General features: G+C 43.4%; 1 protein-coding gene across 1 annotated transcript in view; it reads left to right on the forward strand.

Annotated features, from left to right (window-relative positions):
- Window positions 1-27,113, forward strand: part of BNC2 (basonuclin 2) — a 363,914-nt gene that overhangs the window by 8,285 nt on the left and 328,516 nt on the right. The gene's annotated exons all lie outside the window — the stretch shown is intronic.

Raw genomic sequence — 27,113 nt, forward strand, 5'->3', positions numbered from 1 at the left:
GAGCAGACTGAGGCTCTTCAGGAACAGGCCCCAGACTAGGTTCAGCTGATGTCCGTGGCAGAGCATCCGACGCGGACTGAGCCTCCTCCGGTTCTGAGTCCGAGCCAGAGTCCCAGGCCATCACAAGGACAGAAAGGAAAGCAGCCAGCATGCGACAAAGTGTGGCTGTTGCAGCTGCTTCCCATCTTCATCCCATCCGCTTCTCATGTTTCCTATCCATCAGTGTTTCCCAAAATTGGCGATACAGCCCCCCTGGGTGGAGGGTTTCACTGAAATGACCCAGGCTCACATGCAATTGGGAGGTGTTGAATAAAAAAAGGGGAGGGCAGTGGATGCATAAAGAAAGAAGAGAAGAGAAGAGAAGAAAATATTGGAAAACCGTTTGTACATGATTCGTCAGTTGTGTATTGGCACTTACAGCCAGATCGGACACCATTGCAGGATTTTTTTACAACAGTAAAGTACAGTAGTGCTGTTTAATTTCTGCTGGCTTTTGTTTGCTTGCTTTCCCCCCCATTGCTACATTTGCTGTTGATACAGTTTCAACTCCATATCCCTTCTTGTAATATGATTTTCAGGGTGTTTGTTTCTTTGTTTTTATTAAAAATGTGGCTTCTTAGTTTTTTGTAAGCCACCTTGAAAATGTCCGGTTGAAAGGCAACCCTAAATAAATAAATAAAAGTTAATAGTAAAGAAGTGGAACCAGCAAGGAGCATCAAAAACATTGTGCCATATTGTGTGTTTTAAGTAGATTCATCAACAGTGACTTGTGATAGCTTAACACCCTGATTTGTGCTGGCATATCTGCTCGCAGTGCCAGTATAGTGTCATGTTCCGTGAAGTAGCAAAGATTTGGCAGACTGCGCATTCTGTCCTAAATGCTTATTCGCCGGTGCAGCAGGAATTAGAATCAGACCGCCATAAGGGAACACTTACTTTGTAACATAAATTGACTGACTGTTGGTGGTGTTGCTCAACTGGTAAGAGGGGGCACAGTGCAGCTCTTGAGGAGTTGCGTAATTGGCCGACAGTTTGTACAGCAATTTAAGCAAAACAACGACGACAACAAGCCTCTGCCCCGTGGTGATTGCAATTTATATTTCAGTACAGTGCAGGAGACCACTGAGCAATCAGAGGAAAGGGAGAAGCAAGGAAAATCGTATGAATACCTTTAAGTCCCATAAGGGGAAAAGATAGGGCATAAAAAAATTAACAACAACAACAATTTATTATTTATATGCCTCCTATCTGACTGGGTTGCCCCAGCCGCTCTGGGCAGCTTCCAACAAATTATAAACAGCTAAGCACAGTAAAACATCAACAATTAAAAACTTCCCTGAACAGGGCTGCCTTCAGATGTCTTCTAAAAATCAAATAGTTGTTTATCTGTTTGACATCTGATGGGAGGGCGTTCCACAGGTTGGGTGCCACTACCGAGAAGGCCCTCTGCCAGGTTCCCTGTAGCTTTATTTCTTGCAAAACAAAACAAAATAAAGAATTCCTTCCAGTAGCACCTTGGAGACCAACTAAGTTAGTTCCTGGTATGAGCTTTCGTGTGCATGCGCACTTCTTCAGATACACTGAAACGGAAGTCAGCAGACCCTTAAATATAGTGAGGGAGTGGGGAGGGGTATTACTCAGAAGGGTGGTGGGAATGGGTGATCGGCTGATGGGTGTGGAAAACCTGTTGACGACTGTTAACGACTGCAATTTTTACAGGGAAACCACCAGAAAGAAGGTCCTCGGAGCAGGGGCATAGGAAGGGGGGGCGGTGGGGGCGGTTTGCCCTGGGTGTCACCACTGAGGGTTGTGTGACAACCCCCCCCCCGGCGACGATCCGCCATGCTGATCGCACCTCCCGGGTGCGAACGCCCCCATGCTGTAGTGCACTCCCCTGTGTGCCGCTCCGGGTGCCCGAGTGGCTAGCTCCGCCACTGCCTCAGAGCTGGACCTCAGGGTCCAGGCTGAATGATGAGGTGGAGACACTCCTTCAGATATACAGCACCGAAACTGTTTAGGGCTTTGAACGTCAGCACCTACACTTTGACTTGTGCTCAGAAACGTACTGGGAGCCAATGTAGATATTATAGGACTGGTATTATATGGTCCTGGCAGCTGCTTCCAGCCACTAGTCTGGCAGCCGCATTCTGGATTGGTTGTAGTTTCCAAGTCACCTTCAAAGGTAACCTAGTAGTAGTAGTAGTTAATAATAATAATAATAATAATAGTTGCTAGGCTTGTTTCAGGAAGCTCGTTATATGTTTGGTGACACACTGCAGGAAGCCCATTCCTCACTGGGACAAGCAGAATGGTGAAATGAAAACCTGAACCCTCCTTTGTGTTTATGCATGCTTTTTACCAAATAACACACTCAGCCCCCACCCCCCAAAGTGCACAGTTTTGTAAAAACAAAATGACACCCACAGCCAGTGTGGTGTAGTGGTTAAGCGTGGTAGACTAATAATCTGGGGAACCGGGTTCGTGCCTCCACTCCTCCACATGCAGCTGCTGGGTGACCTTGGGCTAGTCACACTTCTCTGAAGTCTCTCAGCCCCACTCATCTGACAGAGTGTTTGTTGTGGGGGAGGAAGGGGAAGGAGAATGTTAGCCGCTTTGAGACTCCTTCGGGTAGTGAAAAGCGGGATATCAAATCCAAACTCTTCTTCTTCTTCTTCTTCCATTATAAAAATTCAGGGTGGGAATGTTGGATGTTGATCCTCCAAAACAGCATTACCCAAGAGAACAACTTGGGAATTATACTCCTGAAGTTTACAGAAGAGCGTTTGAGCTCTCAACCACAAACTTGTGCTTCGTGTTTTCATGCTAGTTTGTACATGCTCGGATGAGGAGAGTGCAGTCATGGATAGGGAAGGAGGAGCCTACCTCACTTCTCTGCTGATAGAAAAGTGACTTAATTTGGTGTGCCTGAGAAGGTGGTATGTTTTCAAACATTGTTGAGGCTGTGTGGGAGGAAGCCAACGTGGATCAGCGGTGAAATAATGTGTGAGGTACCACTTACAGGATTCAACATCCCCTCTCCAAGAGATCCTTGATTTCTACTCCCTAATACTTCCCAATTTGGGGGTAACCTGGTGATTTTCAAAAATTAGCACAGGAAAGTAGGCATCACACCTTACCAAAAAAGCATAAAAGGTTTTTGCCAGATGTGGCAAGAACTTTAGTTCATGGAGTGCTGTGCCTTCCAAATGCTCTGCCTTTAGGAAATTCTTTCCACGTTGGACCGCTGTGGAACTGTTATTCTACAGTAGGTGCACCCTCATTCATGACAGATGGAGGACAGGTTTGGTGGGCTTCACTGAGGCAGGAACCAAGAGTGTGCAGTACAGCATACCCAATACTTCCTTGTAGCTGTTCATGCAGGAGATCTTTGGTAGTGGTAGATAACAGAGTTGTCTACCACAAATTGTCTTATTGGCAGTGTTAGAAACTGGGATAGGAAAGCTAGGATCCAGATGGCTCCTGGGATCTGGGTTGTGGGCACCAAAACAGAATGTCTAGTCGCCATTGGGGGAGGGGCAATACTTCTTATTTATTATTTTGATAAGCATGAACTTATACACAATTCACATAAGTCACATATTGTGTAGCTCTGTTCACCTCTGAGATACAATCAGGAATTTATTTACATTTCCAGCTGGAGCTTACTGGAGCTCAGCTCCGGCACCTCTCAGGGGTGGGTCCCATTGCCATTCTAAGAGAACAAGAGAGAAGTTCTGGCACATCTTTTTTTCTAGAAAAATAGCACTGGACACAATTATATTGTTTCATGCCACCTCAATCTCCAAGCAGGTTTTTCAGGCGCTTACCCAGAGTTTGCTTTTGGAAAAGAGGCACGGCTGGGACAGTGATGTCTTTATGGCATATGATTTATTTACACATGTATAAAACCTGGAGCTACGATGGAGGCGAAATAAATAAATAAAAGTAGTCCAGTAGCACCTTAGAGACCAACTAAGTTGGTTCTGGGTATAAGCTTTTGTGTGCATGCATGTGAAGAAGTGTGCATGCACATTGAAGCTTATACCCAGAACAAACTTAGCTGGTCTCTAAGGTGCTACTGGACAATTTTTTAATTTATTGCGACTGTGTCAGACCAACACGGCTACCTACCTGAATCTACAGTGGAGGGGCACACAGTAACAACACCCCAAAAGGTCTTGCTTCTCCCACAGCCACAGCCTTGGATTCAAAGAGAAATTATAGGTTTATCTGACTCTCTCTTTAAATTGCTGCTTTAATTCTAGACTACAAACTCCTGTTTTATCCTTGAAGGAGTAGGCTCACCCAATTGCCATCTTGCACAGAGCCCCCTTTCCTTTGTTCTCTTTATGGCCAAGCAACCAGGCAATCCCCTCAACACGGGAAGCTAGCCCGGCTTGTATTTTAACATTTGCTGAATCCAGGGGTTAGAAGGCTCTCACATATAGCCTACCCTCCCCCCACCCCAATCTCTCCAAACTCATAACACTAGGTTACTGTGGGAAGAATCTCTGTGCAGAAACAAGTAGAATTGCTTCTGAAGGGGAAATGTACACCTTTGCATCTATAAAATGACCATAGTAGGTCAAGTGAATGCATCTTGCAACATAATAGGCAGAGCTACAGGTGCAATAATATTTCACAGTAGTGGGAGTTTTGTTGGGTGAAGACAAGATACACTTGTTTGTTTTTGAAGCCATTTTGGATCTTTTATGCAGCAGGGGAAATAGTGCTGCCACTCTAAATTCTAATACTGCTGAACACACACACAAACACGAATGATGGTCTCTCTCTCTCTCTCTCTCCCCCCCCCCCAGAATTAGTGGTAGCTTTTGTTTGAAAATGGATGTATATTTTATTTAGGTTTCGGCAGCACCCAATTTTAGTTTAAGTTTAATTGATTAATCAGCTAAAACTCTTTAGCCGTTATGCTTTGCTAATTCTCCAGACTTCTGCTCTCCTTCCTACAAATCATTTATTATGGTACCTCTTGAGGGTATGTGTATAAATATTTCATCCTCTCCTGTACATTGCTAGATTCCCTTGCTTCATTTTCCTTTGTCATATTAGCCAGAAAAAGCTCCCATCAACATTGTCCGTAAAAGTGCATTTGGGTTGGTTAGCCGCTGCCTGCTGACCGTCCCTCTAAAGTAAAAAACTCTTATTTTCTCCCCTAAAATATTGACACTTGGAAGTGTCAGAGAGGCTGTGAAATGTGTGCAAATGTCCAAATACGTAGGAAGTGCTTCATCCGCTAATAAAAATATAGAAACACGTATGGAAGGCAACGCAGGGGAAAGTGCCATGTGATGCATTTTGTTTCCTTTGAGATAGTAATGCACAGTGAATACTATTATCCCTCTGAGTGCCTTAGGACTTTAAAGGTTATATGCAGTAGGAAGGCACTTGTGTGTCCCTGTGGCCATATGTGGTTCACTGAGGTAATCTGCTGAGAGAATGCGAAGAGCGAGGCAAGGAGCATCTCACAAATTCACTCTGGCCTTTATGACTTGTTCACATGGTAGAAATGATGTGTGTGGGGGGGGGGATAGGTTTGAGGATTTGTAAAAGGTATTATGTGCGTGTGCCTGATTTTCTGCTAAGGTATGTTAAGTTGCTGTCATTCTCGTTGTCATTTTTGAAAGAGTCCACTCTAGTCTGTTCCTCTTTGGGTAGGTGCGTTTATTACAGAAGCGCGAAGGTTGTGCATCTGGCAAGACAAGGGAATGCAGCCTTGAGCTTCTGCGTCCACAGCTCCTGTTCAGCTTCCCAACACTGCTTTTCCTTTGTGTGCGCACAGACACAACCATGGAGTATTACACGGGGCAAAGTTCAACCTACACTGTCTCACCAGAGTGGTGCATGCTCTGGTTATCTCCCGCTTGGAATACTGCAATGGCTCTACGTGGGACTACCTTTGAAGGTGACCTGGAAACTGCAATTAATCCAGAATGCGGCAGCAAGACTGGTGACTGGGAGTGGCCGCTGGGACCACATAACATCGGTCCTGAGAGATCTGCATTGGCTCCCAGTATGTTTCCGAGCACAATTCAAAGTGTTGGTGTTGACCTTTAAAGCCCTAAACGGCCTCGGTCCAGTATACCTGAAGGAGCGTCTCCACCCCCATCATTCAGCCCGGACACTGAGGTCCAGCGCCGAGGGCCTTCTGGCAGTTCCCTTACTGCAAGAAGCAAAGCTACAGGGAACCAGGCAGAGGGCCTTCTCGGTAGTGGCGCCCGCCCTGTGGAACTCCCTCCCTTCAGATGTCAAAGAGATAGACAACTTGTTGTTGTTCAGTCGTTCAGTCGTGTCCGACTCTTCGTGACCCCATGGACCAGAGCACGCCAGGCACCCCTATCCTCCACTCCCTCCCGCAGTTTGGCCAGACAACTTTCTGATAGACAACTACCAGACATTTAGAGGGCATCTGAAGGCAGCCCTGTTTAGGGAAGCTTTTAATGTGCGATATTTTAATGTATTTGATTTTTGTTGGAAGCCGCCCAGAGTGGCTGGGGAAATCCAGCCAGATGGGCGGGGTACAAACAACAACAACAACAACAACAACAACAACAACAACAACAACAACATAATGCACATGGGTCTGTGTTACTGTTTACCTAGCTGCTGTAGGCTGCTATCAGGAATGAAGAACACTTAACCGCGCCCCCCCCCCCGAGCCATTTTCTGCATGCAATCATCCTTGCAGTAGGAAGGATACATACAGGGCGTTGTTGTTTTTTTGAGGCTAAATGTCCAAATGTCTTGCAGCAGTTAGTATATCTTCACTTAAGATTTTTCAGAATAAACCTAGGCTCTCCTCCAAGCCTTTTTTTAGTCTCATAACTGCGTCACATATTCTGTGTTGACACCAGGGGTTTTCCAGGTGGAGAGATCCATTCCCTTGTGGGTCAGAGAAGAGGCACAAGTGGGTAGGGTGTGGAGACGACTTCTACCATGGCACAGTAGGCCACATTCTAGCCATGCAAAAGTCAGAGGTTGCTATACTCACTTCCTTATCTCTCTCTCTCTCTCTCTCTCTCTCTCTCTCTCTCTCACACACACACACACACACACACACACCTACCTCCGTCTCCCATCCTGGCTAGCAAGAGATATTATCACAGTTCAAGGCAGTGTTAGAAATTACCAAGGCGCCAGGCACGTTTTGCAACTGCCGGCCAAATGTGGCCATGTGGAGATCTCTGGATAACAGATTGGCCACTGACACCTCTGTCTGTCTAGCCCCTCCAGCTTTCTTAAGCAGGTAAGCAGAAGAGCTCTTTTATTGCATTTATTCCCCACCTTTTTCTCCAAGGAGGACATGGTTCACCCCCCGTCCCCCATCCCCAGTTAATCCCCAGAATGAGCCTGTGAGGAAGGTTAGAGGTTGCGACTGACTTCAAGGTCGCCTGGTGAGCTTCATGACTGTGTGGGGATTTGAACCCTGATCTTCCAGGTCCTAGTTTGACACTCTCACCACTACAGCACACTGGCTTCCTAGAGCACTTCTGCTATGGGACAGCTATATAAATTAAGTAGGTAAAGAAATATGGGGAAAGCATATGTGGATGGGAACAGGCTCCCCTATAGGATGTGTAATGTTTCAGGCGGGTTTCTAAAAGTAACATAAGAGAGATGCCCTTTTAATAGAATTCTTTGAAACAGAGAGTTTCAGCGGGAATTGATGACCCCATTCATTTCCCCGCCCCCTAGAGCCTCTTGTTTGGAGGGAACAATAAATGGCACTGAAAAAGGGCACTCGATGTTGGGCATTTCGCTGTTGCAGGCATCTCTGATGCTGTGGCTGATTAAGGAGGTTCAGCATTGCGTTTCACAATAACCTGGTATCCTGACGTAGAACAACTGCCCATTTGTTGATCCAGGGCAAGCCTAATATTTCCCATCAACTTGTAATTATGGTAAAGAGCAGTATGTGGGTTCCCTCTTGCTATTTTTGTTTTTCAGGCTTAGGCATAGTGTAGCATTGGGGTGCTACACCTGGGGTGGCGAACCACTGGCCTTCCATGTGTTACTGGATTCCAACTCCCATCAGCCCCAGACAGCATGGCCAGTGGGCAGGGATCAGGGGTTGCGGTCCAACAACATCTTGAGGAACTCGCGTTTTTCATCCCTGCTCTGCACCAAGGTTAATGGTCACTGCGATTGACTTTGACCAGAGCTTGCAAACGATGGCAAACCCTGGTTTCAAACTCCAACTTAAAGCTAGCCATGGTTTATATTCTGGTAGTGTGTTTTGTTAGATGTCTTTTAACATTATGCAAAGGGAAGGAGGCATTCACATAGTAGGAAAAGCAGAAGGACTGAGTCATGAGGCCGTGGGGTACTCAGAATCTCCACATTACGTTGAGATTGGGACACATTTGTGTTTGCACCAGGCTGACATGATGCCTTATGGATGAATGATGTAATACAGTTTAAATGGAGAAAAATTGACTGCTTATTCAAACACAGAGAAAAAGCCGTTTGGCACTACAGTTTTTCTATGTACAGCACTGTAATAATTCAGGAGTTTGGCTTCCTTTTAAGCACAGACTCCCGTTTCTTCCCATTTCTAGCACTTTTCATTTTCTATCTTGCCATATAGGCCCTTCTTTTTTTTGCCTCCTTGGTACCACAGGAAGGGGAAGTACACATGCTGTGTTTGCGATGGCTGCTGTGTGTGTTGGCATTTATCTTCACTCGTGAGGTTAGGCGAGATTAACCCTCAAGTGGCATTTAGCTTTTCTCACTCATGAAGAAAAATGCTGCAATACAGGCCAGCTATAAAGCTGTCCGTTTGGATTAAGGATTGTTCCTTTTAAAGCATTGGTATCACTTTAGATTCCCTTTTGTGATGTGTACCAAAGGGAGAGAGAGAGAGAGAGAGAGAGAGAGAGGGAGAGAGGAGCTTCAAGTTGGTCAGTTGAGCTCAATCCAAACCATAACTTGGATCAAAGTTTTCACTTCATGCTGAACATTGTTCTTCTATGGAAGAGTTCGAACTTTTTCAGAACCGGATGAGTGGGCATTCAGGTCTAACAGGCAAGGTGTTGTTTAAGATGGATTTCCTTAGACATTGTTCTGATACAATATTTTGTGACTTTATGATGTGATTCCTAGTGGTATCCTTAGACAAGAATAATTTGTGAGCCGCCCATTCAAACACAGCCTACCAGCAATGAAGACAATACATTTATCAAGACCATACCTGGCCATGATGTATGCCTGATGGACTGCATTTGTCCTGTAGTCTACAAATTGTACAGGGCCAGTTAGCTACTTTTGGGGCTTCCACACCTAGTACAGTCGTACCTCGTGTTACAAACACTGTGTGTTGCATTCGTCACGGGTAACGAACCTGCCGAATCCGGAAGTACCAGAATGGGTTACTTCCGGGTTTGGCGGTTCGCACATGTGCAAACGTGCAAAATGATGTCACGCGCAGAAGACCAAATTGCGTCATGCACATGCGCAGACACAGCGCTTCAAGTTGCAGACCTTTCAGGTTACGAACGGGGCTCTGGAACGGATCCTGTTCATAACCAGAGGTACCACTGTACCTTTGTTGTTGTTCAGTCGTTCAGTCGTGTCCGACTCTTCGTGACCCCATGGACCAGAGCACGCCAGGCACGCCTATCCTTCACTGCCTCCCGCAGTTTGGCCAAACTCACGTTAGTAGCTTCGAGAACACTGTCTAGGTCTAACAGGCAAGGTGTTGTTTAAGATGGGTTTCCTTAGACATTGTTCTGATACAATATTTTGTGACATTATGATGTGGTTCCTAGTGGTATCCTTAGACAAGAATAATTTGTGTACATTTTATTGTGTACATTTTATTATGATCTTCAGTATGCTAGGGCTGGGCAATATCTGGTTTTCAACATTGTGATATATTACCAGTTAAACATCACAATATACAGATATATCACAATGTCTGAAATAAGGATGGAGCTATGTAAGGGCACTGGCTGGCCTCATGGGTTTTTTTCCACATTGCGATTTTTTCATAGCACACACACACCACGATTCATGGTATATTGCCAGGTCAAAAATTATGAAACTGATATCACGCTATGGACTTTAAACTGGTTTTGGGTTATATATCACCCAGTCCTAACACATCATGATTCGTGATATATTGCTAGGTGAAAAATAATGAAACTGATACCATGATACGGACTTCAAACCGGTTTTGGACGATATATCGATATATCAGCCAGCCCTACAATATATCCCAAAGAGGTGAATGGAGCTGTGGGAGGTTTGCTCTATGTTATTTCAGGGTAATATTCTATGAGAGTTTGGTGTTGGCACAGTTAACTTGCGTATTCTTAAGGGTGATAACATATTTGGCTTGTGCACAGTTGCATTCCATAGCTCTCAGGGGAAAGTTCCCCAACAGCCTCCTCAGAGCGGGAGTCTGCAGAATAGACTATAAGTTGTACAGTGGGATACTTTTTATGTTGTAAAAGACACAAGAGAGAAAAGATTGCTATGGATTGTTTTGAATATCCTTGGCAAAATTTGCCAGCTGCCATATTGGAAATATCCCTTGGGATTCTTACAAGCTCTGCTGTCTGTTTTCAATCATAACTCCTGTTAGAACTGGCAAACAGGCTGGCTTTCCATCAAATATGCTTGAAAATGGCATTAGTATCCTCAATAATTGCAGGCTGCTTTTAGTATTTGTTTATTGCTGTAATGTTTATGTGCACTATTATCTTGAGTGGACCCTGTTTTTGTCTGTCTGTTTGCTTTTCAGCATTATTGGTACAGAATCATCTTCATTTCTTTGAAGTGGCAACTCTCATGCTAAGCCCAGGCAGTTTTGCTTGCAAAGTATGGAGCAGGGGTCGGCAACCTAAGGCCCGTGGGCCACAAGCGGCCCATGGGGGTTGTTTATCTAGCTCATGGACCCCCACCGCCCGCTCGGTCGGCTCCCGTGTGCCATGCTAAACGAGCATGGAGCAGAGTAGGGACCCGCCTTCCGTGACGCTGGCCAGCTTCCCATTGGCTGCAGGAAGTTCCTGCGGCCAATGGGAAGCTGCACATGCCTCCTCCGCGCTGGAAGGAGGGCTGGAAATAGCACGCGCACACACACTCCGGCCCACCGCGGCGTCTGTGGAACCATGAACCTGCCCAAGCCACAAACCTACTTGCCGTGGGTACAAGATTTCAAGGCGCTTTCAAGATAGCCTGGATATAGCACCCAGAGTAGCTGCAAAAGTTTGGTGTTGTGCAAATTGTGATGGCATCAGGAGAGAGAAAGTCTTTTAAGTGCCTATACCACCACACCAGCACAACCTTTTAAAGACTGCTAATGCAGCTGTCAAAAGTTTCAGTGTGAGCCCTTGTCCACTTGGCAGTCTAACAACCTCCCTTCATCTTTCATGCTCCCAGGTCTTCCATGAACCTGAGAGACCCACAGTAGTCAAGCCGTAGGATTTCAAAGAGGTAAGCTCTGGGTTTTGTAAAATATTTGCAAACATAGCATGAAAGCATGGTTGGATTCTGGGTATTCCCCCCCCCCAATAAAGAAACATACAGTCATGCCTTGGAAGTCGAACAGAATCCATTCCGGAAGTCCGTTCGACTTCCAAAACGTTCAAAAACCAAAGCATGGCTCCTGATTGGCTGCAGGAAGCCCCATCAGGCGTTCAGCTTCCAAAAGAACGTTTGAAAACTGGAACACTCACTTCCAGGTTTCGATTGTTCGGGAGCTGATTCGTTCGGGAGCCAAGGCGTTTGAGATCCAAGGTATGACTGTACCCGGACAATTTATAACAGGGTTTCCCAAATTTGGGCCCCCAGCTGTTTTTGGACTACAATTCCTATCATCCCTAGCTAGCAGGACCAGTGGTCAGGGATTATTGGAACAGTAGCTCAGAAACAGCTGGAGATCCAAGTTTTGGGAACTGTGATTTAGCATGAAGAATCTCTTGTCCCCGCAGTATGATGTTGAAGGGTAACGACTGACTGCTCATAAATGGGCACGCTGTTTTTCTTGATACTTACTCCTTTTTCCTGCGCTACTCCCAGGCAGTTCAAGGCAACATACAGGGTGAATCTTTTAAAAGAGGCCCCGTGGAACATGTGTACTCTGTATTATTCACAGGGCCTCTTTTAAAGGACTCACCCTGTATATGCTTCTCCACTCCAATTTTATTCTCAAAACAGCCCTGTGAGGGAGGATGGGCTGAGAGACAGAGTAGACCAGGCACCCCCAAACTCAGCCCTCCAGATGTTTTGGGACTACAATTCCCATCATCCTTGAGCACTGGTCCTGTTAGCTAGGGATGATGGGAGTTGTAGTCCCAAAACACCTGGAGGGCCGAGTTTGGGGATGCCTGGAGTAGACCAAGGTCACCCAGTCAGCTTAATGGCTTGAGGACCACTGCAGTACAATAACAAATGTTCAGTTATAACATGGAAATACCGAGGGCGGATCCTTCCTGGATCACACTCTCTCTTTTGTTCTATATACCTGTCTCAAAACATTTTGCTTTACAGATGTTATCTTTTAAAATCATTAAGACATGGCTGCTCCATTTATGTCCAGACTCTCCTGTTTTTGGTATATGGAAATGAATTTTGCACGGATGCAAGCAAAAGGAAAACCATTCTGGTTTGCAGTGCTTGCTTTTTATTGCAGTTTTTAAGGTTTTAAGGATAAAAACATATGAGAAATCCATGCTGTGTTGACGTATAAAATGTAAATTCCTAGTAGCATAACACTCCCAACATCTGTGGAATTTTCTCTCTGTTTAGTAAATTGGTAGTGGTAACAGTCTAGTCAAGTTAACCAGAAAGTACTTCAGATCATTCCATCAGGAAATTACCTACGTTTTATAAGTATTGTCGGAAGACTTGATGCATATCCTGCCCCTGGAAATACATTTATAATTATCTTGTAAATATCTAATAAAGCAAAATACAGAACCAGAACCACTTGTGAATAAACTAAACCACAACCGATATTCCAAAAGCTAGGAGCATGACTAACTGTACTCAGTGTTAAGTAAATTTATCAAGTTGCCATTTTCTTGCAAACATAAGAACTGCGTGCGCATAGCGTTTGCAGTTAAGGCAACCTCCAGGCTAAATAAACGTAACCTTCTTGAGTTAACTTGTGATAATTTCCATCAAAAAAATATTCTCAGTATGTAGATCATCTTTAGTTTAAAGGCATGATTTCATTCGTATAAAAGTTTGCCTACCATGAGCAATGCCTACTAAGCCTGAGGCTCCTGTTCTTCTACCAGTTGCAGGAAACTGCAGGATGGAAGAAAGCTCTTAGGTCCTGCTTGTAGGCTGACCAGTCTGAGAATGGGATACTGGACTACATGGGCCACTCTCCTGATCCAGCAGGCTCTTGCTATGCCCCTATGTTCTGACTAGTGACACACCATCTCAGAGACAGGAGTTGCTGAGGTGGTGTCTCCATCACAGCTGTAGCTCCAATTTAGACATCTTATGTGTTGACTTAACGTGGTATGTGGCAGCAAGTTTTCGAGCTGATATATTGCAGATGGAGAACCTGCATCCGTCAAGATCTCCTGGAGTCCGGTCAGCCCTATCCAGCATGACCAGTAGTCAAGGCTGATGTGAACTGAAGTCCAACAGTAGCCCTGGAAAACCATAAGTTTCCCCATCCTAAGTTATATAAAGCCCAGAACAAGGGTAGCCTTAGTCTACAATGTATAAGCACTACTGTATCTTAAGGATTAGAGATCTTCATAGTACAGGATATTGGGTAGTATGCAGCACACCAGTGTTCAGTTTTGTTTTGTGGGAAACTACTAGAATGAAACTCCATATCAAATGGGTTTATTTTAACATTTCATAGTCCTTTTTGCGCATAATGCTATTCCATAGTCCTTTTTGCGCATAATGGTTTGTTGTTAATATCCTTTTGTGTAGCACTTTTTAATGTGTAAAGCATCCTACAGTCTTTCTGTCACAAACAACTATGTGAGGAGACAATGGCTGTCTCGTCTTACAGATGGGGAACTAGAGCCAAGGGGGGGGGGACCCTGACTTGCTCAAGAAAATGTGACTTCATGGATCAGGGGGGGATTTGAATCCAGGACTTCAGTCATTGCTCTGCTTGCTGAACCACACTGGTTCTCAGCATAACGTTTTGGTCAATGTATGGAGTTGAGTTCCAGTCAAAGTAATCTGCCATGTTTTCTTTCTTTCTTCAGTAATGTACTTCAGGAGACCTGAGATTATTTTATTAAGAAAAGAAATATATTGATCTAGCAATATTGTGGACCAAATAGATGCACACCACTTTTAAACCACATACAAATATCCCATAGGACAGTGAAATCATTTTGATAGGTAGAGAGAAACGCAGCACTTTATTGCATGTGCTAATATATGAAAAGCTGCCCCTCGTGCTCTTATGGGGACAATATCCATTTCCCTCTTATAACTTTGGCATGCCCAAAGCAAGCAAAAGTATCTTAATGTCTTTTTGTATGACAAAACTGTGGCATTATTATCCATACTTTTTTATTCTTCGAAGCTTTGCATTAAGAGGAAGGATAAGGGCATTCCTCAAGCTATTGGCTTTGTTATGTTCAAGTTGCCCAAATCAAAACAGACCTGCACATCTAGCAAGAACATGTTCTTTCTCCTTAAAATTTCTGGAAAAGATAGATACAACTAAACTGCCAATAAGCAACATTTCTTTAAAATATGTCCATGCAAAATTTAAACTTTCAAATGATTAGGAGGTGGTAAGTTTTTGATTCACTCTTTTGCAGTTTCATGAAGGAGTTAAAATAATTTCCTTGTGGGGTAGTGTTGGCGTGTGGTGGGTTTTTTCTTTTTTCTTTTTTCTTTTTTTGGTCTTTAATTTAGGCTCATTGTTATACAAAAACTGTTAGCCTGGGTAAAGCCGCACCTTGAGCACTGATGTAAACTGAGTTTTTCAAAGTACATTAAAATTTGCCATACTCTTCCCTTGGCGATTGGGAGATTTGCATCTGGTAGCGATTCACTCAGCCGAATGGAAGTTCGCTCTCCTTAGAGTCCTGATAAGCGGACACATGACATTTGCAAAGAGCAGTCTGCCCACTTGAGTGCCAGGGCAAACTGGAAGAAATTCTGTGCTTCCAATTTCATCAGAAACGTAGGGAATATTGCAAATGACACTACCAAATCAACTGTAAATAGATGATAATTTGATTGACATCTGGAAAGCTGTCACAGGCTGAGCAGCCCATAACAGGAACATTTACCGAGTGCAAAGGCAGCTTTCAAGTAAATCACTTTTTGTCCAGTGGGGCCCAGCCAGATTATAATTGCATGTCCTTCCCTTCATTGCAAATTCCCCATTACCGTAACCAGCAGTGTCTCATTTATAGGAAGGTTGTCTTCCAAATATTCACAGTGCCTCACCGTTAACTCGTAACCTCCCTCTTCGCAGTTGCTCATTGTGTAGGATTATCACACTTTTTCTTCCCTGCATTTTAATAAATCTCATTAACTCCTGCCCCCTCTCACAGTGCGCATGTCCCCGATTAGTTTGTTCTTGGTGCAGTAGGGCAAAATAGGCCCTCTTTTGAAGCAGCATCCACAGATTGTCCAGACAGCAAAAACATCCAGGGGAATTTCAGTGATTTCAAATGAATAAATTGTATCCCAAGGATCAAAGACAAACATAGGGACCCAAAAGTCCATCTATGTAATAATAGTGAGAATTGCTATATGGAATTTCTATATGCCTTGGTGATCCTTGGAGAAGGAAACAGAAGTGGAACTTGTCCCTTAAAACTTCAGCGATGTTGATTCTTTTTCATGCATGAACATCAGGCGCTTTAAGGCAAACTGTTTACAGAAACAACTGATAGGTTAACAGAGTCAAAAGGATTGCATAGAATCCATTGATAGGCTTTATGAACCAGCTGTGTGGTGTGCACACAAACACACATTAGTTTCAGAAACTTGCTATATTATCATCAGGAGCTGCTGTTTGTCCACCTTTTCTTCTGAAATGTCGCACTGACTTAATAAACAACACTTGGTAACGCGTATTCAAATTACACTCTTTTAATTCATGCTCGCAGCCAATTTTGCTAAATAAAAAACAGTTTCCTCTTTCGCAAGGACGTGTAGCAGCTACAATGGGAACCACCGGTGAGAACAGTAGAGTAAAGTGAACCGAATGATAGGGTCCTCCTGCTGATGGTTAGAACCAAATGGATAAATGTCTTCCTTCTAAAATGCTTTTTTTCAAGCTTGAATTCCCAATCACCGCAAATTGGTATAAAGCCTAGTGGACACCCTCTTTCTTTTCTTTCTTTCTTGGATGTTTGACTTTGTGCTTTCTAAACTATTAAAAAAACAAAAACCCATTTCTTCCTGAATACATGGCCCAGCTCATTGTAGCCTGAGTTTCTTTTTCTTAAAAAAAAAAAAAGCACAGAGAGTCACAGCTCTCACTAATTGTACTGAGCCTGCCTGCGTAGCAAGTGTCGGATGATTTGATAGGAGTGACATGCAGCTAAATGGAATAGGAAAAGACATAGCAATGGACTGTTAGTCCATTAGTTTGCTCCAGCAGCTTGTTTTACTAAGGAGCTCTCTAATGGCTTCTCGGCAATAATTACTATCTCTCTTTCTCGTGCTATTCAACATGACAGGCACTTGCTATAGTTGCAGCTAATATATTTGCACTCTAAAGGCTCCAATGCTGAGTTGAGTAGGTTTGGCTATGAAATGGATTATTGGCTTTGGAGGGGCTTTTTTATAATAATGGGAGGAGCTGCCTAACACAGAAGACTGTCATTTTGTTTAGCATATTAAATATTTGCAAGCAAAGTTGAATGTATATTGCATTCTGCACTGTTGGAGATGGCTATACGTTTCTGGCATGTTATGAGTTTAACACAGTTTCAGGCTTTTTTTTTTAATGGGGACCTTTTGCTTCCTTTAATGATAAATACAGAAAAGTAAAAACTCAACTTCCTTCAGTTCAGCATCCTTTAAAAGCTTTCTAAGGGGTGTTGCGTGACTTTGTAAGCATTTGGTTATGGGTGTGCACACAGACATATTAAAAAAAACAAACCCAAAACCAACTCTTGATTTGCAGTTTTATTTTTAACCCAGTATTCTATCAGGCACTGGCATGAAAAACATGCGATTACATTAGTTCTTTGTAATTGTTTTCAGGAATTGTAAGGACTAAGATTATAACATTTCATATACCGCGCTCAAATTCATTGTGTGTTGTTGATGGAATGGGTACTGGACGCAGATCTGGGATGCAACTAATTATTGGCCATGAACCTCAAAGGATGACCTTGAGCTAGTCACATACCTTCCAACATCCTGGGAGACAAAACCAGGACACTCATTTTCGGGTTCCGAGCTCTCGCAAAAGCATGAGACCCAAACAAAAACAAAAACCGAGCAGCTTTTGTCCTGACACAAACCAGCTGACTCTTACCAGAGCACCGGAACAAAAAAACCAGACATTCTGGGATCCATTCAGAAGTGGGATTGGCTTCTGTGATTCTGAGATGTCTCACTTAAATTGGGACTGTTGAGCAGTATGCAGTCACTATCTCTCAACCAAATTTATATGACTGGGTAGCCATTAAGATAAAATGGAAGACAGACCCGTGTATGCTGGCTTTTCCCCTTCGGTGACATACAGGATGCAAATGTGCTAAATACATTTGCTCTTCCTGAAGGTGGAAAATGAATAGTAAGCTTTGTCAGTAGCTTACAAATGAATGGGGTGTAGACGGAAAAGTACAGCAATGGACAAATGTCTGCAGATGCAGTTTAGAGTGGGACTGACTAGTATAGAACTCTGGGCAGGGGGTTGGGCTGCGGGAAATCCACTGAGAGAACTTAATTGATGTATATTACTGGCCCAAATTTGTGAGCTCCCAGACCCTGGAGATGGCCCTTTCTTCCTCCACCCTGACATTGGTGGGTTGTGAGAGTGGAAGGGGGAAGAGTTCTTCTCAGCCCTGAGATGCAAATCTGAGCTGGAGATTAATTCAGCGGCCTTAATTCTTGCCTTCAATTCGAGTGTTAGTATCTTGAGCTAAGGAATTTCAGACTTCTGCGACACCACTAGAGAGAATAGGTTGTTGGGGGTAAAAATCTGTCATTTGCAAACGTCAGGCTCTCGTTTTCTTTTTCTTTGTATACTAAATATTAGTTATCCCCCCTCCCCCGGTGAATTTGCATGTGCTGAACCAGAATCCTAGTGTGATGAGAAAAGGAGGAAAACTTTTCTGTATCCACTCTCACTGCATCGTGCATAGTTTTATGGCTCTTGATTGCACCGTGCGCTGCCACCTTCCCATCCCCAGTATATCTAAACTAAAAGCCGCATAGGGAAGGTGCTTCCACACCTGGTAGCATTTTGGTATAGTTTAAAAGGTGAAGGGCAAGGTCGTCTGACCTAATCCATTTGAATGGAAAAGGACGTGAAGCCTGCTCTGACCTCTTGGCAAGAGGGTTAGTCTTGGGCAACAGGCTTTCTTTGAAAGGTACTGTATTGTCCCTACAAGTCTGCCACAATTATAGAAGGAAGATTTTGTTACGGTAAGTTCTGAGCTACAGCCTTAAAACTACCTTTTTTTTGGGGGGGGTGCTATTAGACCTGTCACCACTTAATTAATTAACTAATTATTACTATCTGAAGAAGTGTGCATGCACATGAAAGCTCATACCAAGAACAAACTTAGTTGGTCTCTAAGGTGCTACTGGAAGGAATTTTTTATTTTTTATTTTGTTTTGACTATGGCAGACCAACACGGCTACCTACCTGTAACTGTAATTATTACTATGATGGAGTTGCAGTTTTTTTTTTTCCTGGGGGGAAATTGGAGAACCATCATAGTAAAAAGACTTGTGTTTTTCCTCTGTTTGGATTCCTAACCAACTCTCTTTTTATGTTTCCTACGAAGGTGAAACATACAGGGACCAATATTTATGGTGCTGATGATTATGGTCAGAGGGAGCCTTCTCAGCCTCTTCAAGTGTCCCTGTTTACCCCAGATTTGATCCCAGAAGGCCCCTCTTTTCCTTAGGATGTCCCTATTTTCGTTGGAGAAATGTTGGGTGGCATGTTCCCATGGCAGTGGTAGGGGTGGTCAAAAGTTGGTGCATCGCAGACAAAAGTTGGTGCACTGCTACCCTTTCCCTTGCACATGCACAGGAACACATGTGCAAAGAAGACAGACACCAGACAAGGCCCCTGAGTGGGGCTTAGCCCCTCCTGGTTTATATGCACCAGGATTATCAAATTGGTTTTGCATTTTCATAATAACTAAATGGCTTTTTATTACTTTTGACCTGGCCTCACAGTGTGGCTGCAATTGATTTAATACCCTCTAGCTGCTATGTGAGGCCCATAATTTATTTGTTTTCTTTAAAGAGAAATTATTGTTACTAATTGGTAGAGCTCATATTGAACAGCTCCCCCCCCCCCCACACACAAATATTGTTGAGCGGCAGAGTACGCCGAAGTGGGGGGAAGAACTTGGCTAGAAGTAGTTTGAAGTGTCTGTTAAGAAATATCTTCCTGCTACATTATTAAAACTCGCCAGGCAACACAGATGTACATAACACAGAGCAAGCTGGAAAACCCTGCTCAAATAGCCCCTTAAAGTAGCATACAGGAAAAACGATTAATGAAAAACCATTGAGATGGTAAGCCTACACAGCAGGCCATGGAGACTTATCTTTCCTTTGCCATATGAACATTACTTGGAATGACTTTTAAGTATACTGGGAGAATCCACAAAACAATTTTCAGCGAGTAGCACCTTAGAGACCAACTAAGTTTGTTCTTGGTATGAGCTTTCATGTGCATGCACACTTCTTCTTCAGGGTATCTGAAAAAGTGTGCATGCACACGAAAGCTCATACCAAGAACAAACTTAGTTGGTCTCTAAGGTGCTACTGGAAGGATTTTATTTTATTTTTTATTTTGTTTTGACTATGGCAGACCAACACGGTTACCTACCTGTAACTAGAACTATGGAAGGCACCACATTGAGCCGCATGATATGGAAGTCCATCAACTTCACCAAGAAACTTGCACATGTACAGACCGAGGTATCTGAAGAAGTGTGCATGCACACGAAAGCTCATACCAAGAACAAACTTAGTTGGTCTCTAAGGTGCTACTGGAACGAATTTTTTGTTATTATTATTTTGTTTTGACTATGGCAGACCAACACGGCTACCTACCTGTAATTTTCAGCGAGTTAGATTTACACTGCTCAAGATTTACCTTTAGATAGCTGACCTTGTGCAGTGTGGTATTTATTTTTACGAGCACTTCGGTTCTCTGTTATCCTTTTTTCCTTCCTTTCCTCTGTATTTCCAGAGAGATAACAACCCCATTTCCCCCCTCTTGTCTGCAAGGCTAGACATTAAGTCATGTCCCACCTTTGTTCATTAAGAGTTGTGTGGTAGAGAACCTCTTGGGTGATGCCACTGTATCTGAAACGGGGTTCTGTCGGCCACTGCATGACGGGGAATGAGAGCAGCTCCAGCTGCTGAGCTGTTTCCTCTGCCACACAGCTATTAAAAGTAATGGCATTCCTTCCTCTCCAAGGACTAGCAACTCTCTTGACAAAGAACAGGAGAGAAACACACACAAGAACACACGGAGTTACTTTATGTAGTGATGCACTTCATGGAAACAGCTTTTTTTCCCTACTTGATTCTGCTGATTGTATAAACTGACCCCTAGGCACATATTAGGGTCATCACTCAGTTTACGGAATAATATTTTGAAACATTATTCCATTTATTTTTAAAACATATGTGGCACTTTTCAGTTTAAGAAACGCACACAATGCTGTGCAATCATTAAAGCTGATAGGGCGATGTATCAATATAATATCCAAAACCAATTTGAAGTCCATATCGTGATACCGGTTCCATAATTTTTGACCAGGCAATATCTCGAGAATCATGATGTGTGTGTGTGTGTGTTTGTGTTATGCAAAAACCGTGAAGCTAGCCAATGCCTCTACATAGCTCCAGGGGCGTAGCTAGCTGCTCCGGCATCTGGAGTGGCGGGGGTGAGCCACCCACTGAGTCTGCCTGGTGGACGCAAGCCCCACGCTACCCTTTCGGGCAATGTGGGGCCCTGAGCCACCGCGTCACTCCCAGGAGAGACACGTGGCTTGGGTGCGCTGCAGGCCAGGCCCCGCGGTAAGTGCCACCCCCTCCCGCATTGTGCCATTTTGTCCCCCCCCCCAAGGATGACACCCGGGGTGGCCCACTTCCTCCACCCCCTCCACTCCCTTTCCTACGCCTCTGCATAGCTCCATCCTGATTTCAGACATTGATATATTGGTATGTTGCAATGTTCAGCTGGTGATACATCACAATGTTGAAAACCAGGTATCACCCAGCCCTAAAAGCTGATACCCAATAGTGTAGAAGGCACCGTTAACTTGCAAATGATCCTCTTATTTCAACTTCCTCTACCTTTTTAGAGCTGCTGAAACCTACTTTCAGGATGCCACCTATAATGCTATTCAGTTTCACAGGACTTGAGAGTGGTCCTTCCTGCAGTATGAAAAGGGAAGAAAGCTCAGCTCTTCATTTGTCTTCTGTGTCTTGCAGCAACACACGCAATTTTATGTGGGCTGGATTTAGGGCATGGAACTAGATTTCTGCAATAGTTTCTAAAGTCATAATTAAAGTTGGCACTTCTTTTGGTCACTCAAGGAACTTACCAAATATGCCTCAAAGTCTGAGAGAGAGAGAGAGCACGCGGCTTTGAGCTCAGGTGTGTTAAAACTTCTCAAACATCTCTTTCTCTTGATGCCTGTGATACCTAAAGCAGTAGGATGGCTCTTCTTTTCGGTAGCTGGGCAGACTTCATTTAGACACTTATTGTACTAGTATTTCAGGAACCCTTAGCTCAAAAATTGTCTGATTGTAACCCCTTGATGCATCTCCCATCTCCAGGGCAGGTGTAACTAGTTCTCTGCTCCCCAGAGCATATAATAAATTTCACAATATAACAGAAGCTTTTGAAGAAGGCTCAGGAACGCTAGATGTTTCACCTTCAAAGCTTCTCTTGAATAAAAGGGTGTCGCCAGCCCAGGCTTGTCATAAAGGTAAAGGTAAAGGGACCCCTGACAGTTAAGTCTAGTCGTGAACGACTCTGGGGTTGCGGCGCTCATCTCGCTTTACTGGCCAAGGGAGCCAGCGTTTGTACGCAGACAGTTTTTCCGGGTCATGTGGCCAGCAGGACTAAGCCGCTTCTGGTGAAACCAGAGCAGCGCACGGAAACGCCATTTACCTTCCTGCTGGAGCGGTACCTATTTATCTATTTGCACTTTGACATGATTTCGAACTGCTAGGTTGGCAGGAGCAGGGACCGAGCAACGGGAGCTCACCCTGTCGCGGGGATTCAAACCGCCGACCTTCTGATTGGCAAGCCCAAGAGGTTCAGTGGTTTAGACCACAGCGCCACCCGTGTCCCCAGCCTTGTCATTGTTGTTCAGTCGTTCAGACATGTCCGACTCTTCGTGACCCCATGAACCAGAGCACGCCAGGCACACTTATCTTTCACTGCCTCCCGCAGCTTGGCCTTGTCATAGCGCATGTTAAAAGAGAGAATCGTAGATTGAAACATAGAATGTAGAGGTCAAGATGCTTTCTGCCATAAACAACAAGCATGCAAACTGTGACAGAGAAAAATCCAAAGCAAATTAGCTGTACCTGAAGAACAGACCTACTGTAGTCAGAAAGGTGCTTTTCACAATCCAAATAAGAAGTCTGACCCTAGCGTCTTCACTACCTCAAACAGAAATGCTGCTTATGGAACTGAGGAAATTAATCAGCCAATAGTTTGATTTGGTATTACGTTGTTTCTCATGTTCAGAACTGCTGAACTTTTAAAACATCTTTCAGGACCTTTTGGAAGTAATGCATCTCATAATGCTATGCAAGATACCTGCGTTCTATATTCCAGTTTTAAATCAACCCTCTTGAAATTTAGAATTTTTTCCCCTAGTACCAAATGTTAACCGTAGTGCTTCACTTTCCATTTCCAAAATATTTTTCTAGGACTAACCTCACCCGTAGATACCAGCTGCCATGTGCCAATTCAGCAATGAATAGCATCCATAAATGTCACTTAACTTGCCGATTAAACCAGATTTATTGCTATTTTGCATTGTTGAAACAGCACAAAGCAGCTGGAGTATGCTGGATTTTTGGCATGTCACATTTGCATGGTTCCACTGCCAGGACGCCTCTTGATTGTCACCTTTTGCTCTGCAGCATTTGACACTGAGTTCTGGTTACGGAGGAACCTTAGAGAGGAAATCCTTGACGGTAAGATAAATTTCGTCAGTGGAACCAATTAACGAGAAGGGTAACAAGCTGTCCCTTGTTGGAGGGCTTCAGTCAGCATAGCCATCTCCTGGAGTTGCTCTGCCACTGGAGTTCCTACACTAAGCAGGAGTTTGGACTAGTTATAAGGTGCCCTTCAATTCAATGATTCAAACAATGCAACTCTTGTTATGCTATCTAGGTTCATTTATGTCAGCACCCTGTAGAATGCATGCACACATTTTCAGACCTCCCTCCCACTCACAATTCTTCCATGTTTAAGATTTCAGGGATATCTCTGGGACATGTAGCTTGGCTTACCTGCACAAGTGATCTGGGGCTATTTGCTCACACCAAAAAACAGACACACACTGAAAAGTGTACACAAAGTGTACACACTGCAGTTGATTTCGCCTACAAAGAAGTGGTGCTCAAGTAGGGAAGGCTGGGAGTAGTGGTTCAGATATCTGACTTACCAGACTTGCCTGAGCAACTGGATGGCTCTAACAAGTGAAATAGGTAACCCCAACAAAATGGTGCAAATTGCGCTCATATATAAAGGAAACACACATGGACAAAGTCTGTACGCACAAGTACATATCAGCCAAATAACCTGTCCATCTTTCTATAAATGTCGAGATACATACAGTATTTACATACAGATGTATGCACACATTTAAATTCTCCCTATGCACTTGGCTGTGATCCCCATAATTATCTCCCCTCCCCAGTTGGTGCCATTTGAATTAAAAAAAAAAAAACCACAACACATTTGAACATCACTTCTAGTTTGGCCCCAAAACTATCAAATTTGTGTCTGAAGTGAGAATTGAAACTTGCACTACTTGGTTTCATATGCAGAGAACCATTGGGCTGCTTAACAATAATTCTGTGAACTCCTAAGAGCCTCCAAATGACTTGTGTAGATTTTGAAGACTGCTCATGTAGACAAAAACGTAGTATGTAGTATATATCATTAAATGGATAGTATGTGGCTCCAAGTTAATAAATGAAACGTTGATATTCTCGGTTTGATGCTAGAGTAAACATAGCATGCCGTACAAGAATTCAGAGTTTGAGAGCTTGATTGGGTTGGTTGTACGACTACTTTGTGGGAAAGGAGGAGGTTTGAAAATTATGTTTGTTTTGGAGTCAATTTGTATGGTAAGTTAAGTATGAGATTTATGGTGTGCTGTGTGCAGAATGTTTTATTTACTCTTCCAGAGATTATGGTTACATGCAACATCTGAATTTGATATTTTGAAACCAAGTTCAGGAAATATAGCATAACTGAATACAACCCCCCCCCTTAATTACACCTTATATTGGCTTATTTGTTAGTTCTATAATTAAGCCATTAAAGTATGCCTTACTCGTATCACTGGCTGGTGTTGCTCTTCCTAACTTCCTCCATGTAGAACTCACAGAACGTGCACATGCAAATATATTTCTTGGTATTATCAAGTCCTTTCCGCTTTTACCCTTCCTCATCTAGTTATGGCAGGTGCAGTGCAAGTCACACTATGCACTCCTCCAACATAATGCTCTAGGTGTCTGTCATCTGCATTCCTCCCATAGACCCCTGTGTGCAGGATACTCTTGCTCTGGATGAGAATAATGGCTGCAAGGGATTCAGAAGCCCTCTAATTTTAAACCACAGCAGATATTTTCTGGATCCACTTGTCTATCCTTCTGCAACTCGTTTTTGGGTCCCCAGTGAATAATATTGAGCATGTATTTAGTAGCTTTGCATGGGAGAAGGTGGGTTTTTAATGAGAAAAAAAGTTGAATTTCCCTCCCCAAGCCTTCCAGGGTTCACCAAAATATCTCGTGAGGTTATAGCATTCATCTGTGGTACAAAGAAAAGACAAACACTGTAAGAGAAACTAAAAATAGCAGTTGTGATCTTATTCCATAATTCTTCAAAATGTTACCGATTTCAGGCTTTTAAATAAATTTTTTATTTTATTTTTTGCAAATTTAGAAATGGATGTGTGATGCAAACTATGCCCAATTCACTGCTTAATATCCTAATAGTGAAGGATTTTGCTGAGTGTGAAAATGCTGCACAAGTTAGCATGTGCCTAATCAAGAAATGTACACTGCCCTCCAGTACCAACTGGAGATTATGGTAATAATGGAACGTTCTCGTTTCGCTGTGCATATATGTACATTTGTACAGGAATTATTTTTTTGTTGGTACTACATACTATCTTGCAAAGTATGCAAGTGTGCATTTGTAAATGTACAGTAAAACCTGTCTTAAGTGATGACCCAAGGGCCTAGTTGTGGTAGTCTTTTTAATTAAAGGTCAAACAAAATTATGCTGGGAACCTCAGGGAAACTTTAAAGTGATTTCTTAAGACAGGGGCTGCCTATTAGATTTTGTTCGTTGTATAAATCTGAGTACTTGGTTTGTGAATCCCATCCTGCCAAGAGTGTGATTCCTCACTCCTTTTTATTGTTCAACTGGAAATGGCAGAACATCTGTGGACTGTTGAGGTTTGAGTCATAACACCAATGAAAGCATGTTTTTCGTGAAACAAGTAATGAGGATATAATTAGGCCAGGTTTAATTCTTTTCTTTCTTTTTTTCACTTTGCTATTCCATCAGAAATGCTGCTTTCGACTAGATGAAGCACTCCGCAAAACTGTTTTGACATAATTTAAATTGTTTTGTTGTTGAAATGTCTCAAAATGAGGGAATGGTTGACATTTTGGAATGTTGAAACAAAATAGGAAACAAAATAGGAAATTCCTTCCAGTAGCACCTTAGAGACCAACTGAGTTTGTTCTTGGTATGAGCTTTAGTGTGCATGCACACTTCTTCAGATACACTGAAACAGAAGAAGAAGTGTGTATCTGAAGAAGTGTGCATGCACACTTCTTCAGCTCATACCAAGAACAAACTCAGTTGGTCTCTAAGTTGCTACTGGAAAGAATTTCCTATTTTGTTTCCTATTTTGTTTCGACTATGGCAGACCAACACGGCTACCCACCTGTATTTTGGAATGTTGACACTCCAGATTCACGGCAACAGCTCTGCTTGTGAACTGCTGACTAGGGATTGGGCACAAGGCATGAGGCCGAGGAAGGGATTTTGAAAGGGAACTCTTCTGATTCCCTAAATGTTTCCAGTGATTTACAAATATGCTTTGCAGTAAAGAAAAGGAACCAAGTTTTTGGCGATTATTCGACCCTTTACCTTGCAAAATATGAAATTCTTCCAGGATTAAAAAAAGAGGAAAGAATGCATTTGTGGCAATGCTTGCGAACATGTTCTGGCAAAAACATCGTTTTATGAGCTTGAAAGTGTGGCAGGTTTCCCTTAGTGGCATAGTGTAGAAGTATTGATGTGACCGCTACTCCATGAGAAAATGGAAAGGGCTGAGAGCAATTAACTAACATCGCTGCAGAGCTATTTCCTATCAGTTTGGCCTTTACTGTAGAACAGTTATGCAGGAGTTTTCACTGTAAACTGATTGCTTTTTATGCTGTTCCTTGCACCTGGATCCTTTAACATTCCTCACAGCTCAGAAAGCAGTAGCAACTCCTTTATTATGGGATTGGGGAGCCATTCGCTCAAGTTATCTTCATGGCTTGGGAGCTGTTGCAGTGTTGTTGCTTTAAAGTAGCACCAGGATAATGACATTCTGGGCTTCAGAGCAACACCCGCAGGCCTCAGTCATGTGGGATCAACCTATCCTGCAGCTTTTGGCAGTGTGGACACTCTGCCCACGTGGCTTGGAGCTTCTGTCGTTTATCTTTGCAGC

This window comes from Lacerta agilis, chromosome 16 (genome assembly GCF_009819535.1).
Source record: "Lacerta agilis isolate rLacAgi1 chromosome 16, rLacAgi1.pri, whole genome shotgun sequence".
Taxonomy (NCBI): Eukaryota; Metazoa; Chordata; class Lepidosauria; order Squamata; family Lacertidae; genus Lacerta; species Lacerta agilis.